The sequence below is a fragment of the Mus caroli genome, chromosome 5, assembly GCF_900094665.2.
Source record: "Mus caroli chromosome 5, CAROLI_EIJ_v1.1, whole genome shotgun sequence".
In the NCBI taxonomy this organism is placed as follows: Eukaryota; Metazoa; Chordata; class Mammalia; order Rodentia; family Muridae; genus Mus; species Mus caroli.
The window spans coordinates 130,642,542-130,644,492 of record NC_034574.1 but is presented as its reverse complement, the minus strand read 5'-3'; the positions used below and the strand labels follow the sequence as shown (position 1 = coordinate 130,644,492).

The window sequence follows — 1,951 nt, the reverse complement described above, 5'->3', positions numbered from 1 at the left end:
GGGCCTTATCAGGGTATTGACTTTGGCCACATCAATGTCATAGAGTTTCTTGACAGCCTGTTTGATCTGATGCTTGTTGGCCTTGACATCCACAATGAACACAAGAGTGTTGTTGTCCTCTATTTTCTTCATGGCTGACTCAGTGGTCAGTGGGAATTTGATGATAGCATAGTGGTCAAGCTTGTTTCTCCTGGGCGCCCTCTTCCGAGGATATTTTGGCTGCCTCTGGAGCTGCAGGGTCTTGGGCCACCGGAAGGTGGGTGACGTTCAGATCTTCTTCTTTTTGTGGCTGTGGACGCCTTTCAGCACCGCCTTCTTAGCTTTCAAGGCCTTCGCCTGGCTTCGGCTTTGGGAGGGGCAGGAGCTTCCTTTTTTGCTTTCGGCTCCATCTTGGCGAAAAGGATGGCCCAGCCTAATTCCCCTAGAACAACATTTTTACAGGAGCCACATATCTGGTATCCTGCATATCAGATGTTTATATCACCATCATAACAATAGCAAAATCACAGTCATGAAATACCAATGAAACAATTTTATGTTTGGGATGACCCCAATATGAGAAAATGTTCCAGCATTACGAAGCTTGAGAACCACTGAAAGGGGAGCTATTCTTATTACCTCTTGAGTTTGAAGCCAGCCTGGGTTACATGAGACTTTGTCTTGAAACCAACAGCAAAGCTAACCAAAACTCCAAACAGTACAGAGAGGTCAGGCAGAAAGGTCATCTGTTGCTTCCCTTTCTGTTAGGGATGGGGAACTTGACCATGATACCAGTTTCCTCTTCAGATTCACATATAAAATTGTGGGTATTGACAGTTTAGTGTTTTTGTTGTTGGGTTGATTGCTGTTTGATGTGTGTTTCTGTTTTGGAGAAAGGGGTCTCTCTACTACATAGTTCTGACTCTTGACTATCTACATCTGACTCTTCTAGAACAGGTTATGTAGATGAAGGCTGGCCTCAAATTCTGTACTACCCCTGCTGCTGCATCTTACACAATGGTATGAAGTCCTGACCGTCATGCCCAGTTTATTAATAGTTTTGAGGTTTTTGGTTTGGGAATGTCTTGTTTTAAGCTACATAACTAATACTGAGTAAGGAGGTAGGGAATTTCTCTATTTCTGTGACCATAAACTTGATGAAAGATTTCTAAATATTTCTGTTCTTGTCTCTCAGCAGGAGTTGGCAGACCTCATACCAGAGGAGACTGAGCTGGTCCCCCAGTCCCACTCACTGGGCCATTAGAAAACAGTACAGAGTCTCTTCCTGGGACTTCCCAGGGCAGGGGTGCAGTGTGTGCTCCTGCTCAGGTAGGAAGCAGATGAGGGAGGTGAATAGGATGATGTCATCCTGGGGGAGAAACATGAGGTCAGATGTCAGCAGGGCAACTGTGCTCTTGTAAAGCTACAACTGAGGCCTGAGCATCCTGTCAGCACTGCCACCTACCATCTGTCCACCTCACTCTCTAGCATCCCCTCCACTCTCCCCAAGTCCCAGTCTTTGGGAATGGGGTATTTTAGGATTCCATCTGGGGTCTGTGTGCTGTCACTAGGGAAGAGGAATCAAGGAATGTATAGGTAAGTGGTGTGGCAGAAATGGAGAAGAGAGGGATACTTTATCCATGAGGTTATTTGCTGGGTCAGGGCCCACAGAACCTGCAGTATGCCTTATCTGAGGGATGTTTCTCAAATGGGAGAGTTTGAAGAGAAATAGGAAGCCTTGAGCTGTTCGTTCTCACCACTGCCATAGGATGATCAATTGGGCATAAAATCAGAAAATCTGAATGCTCTGGACACGATCAGAAACTGGAACCTGTAGAGTCAGTGAGCCTGGTCTGAGGGTGGCTATGTTTACTCAAGATGAAGACTGGTAACATGGTGGAAGGTGATCAGTTGTTAAAGGTGCTTTGTATAGTTTCTCTCTCTCTCTCTCTCTCTCTCTCTCTCTCTCTCT

General features: G+C 45.8%; 1 pseudogene; it reads right to left on the bottom strand.

Annotated features, from left to right (window-relative positions):
- The window catches only part of LOC110294977, a 1,433-nt pseudogene extending 1,044 nt beyond the window's left edge, over window positions 1–389 (bottom strand).
- Window positions 390–1,951: the final 1,562 nt, after the last annotated feature.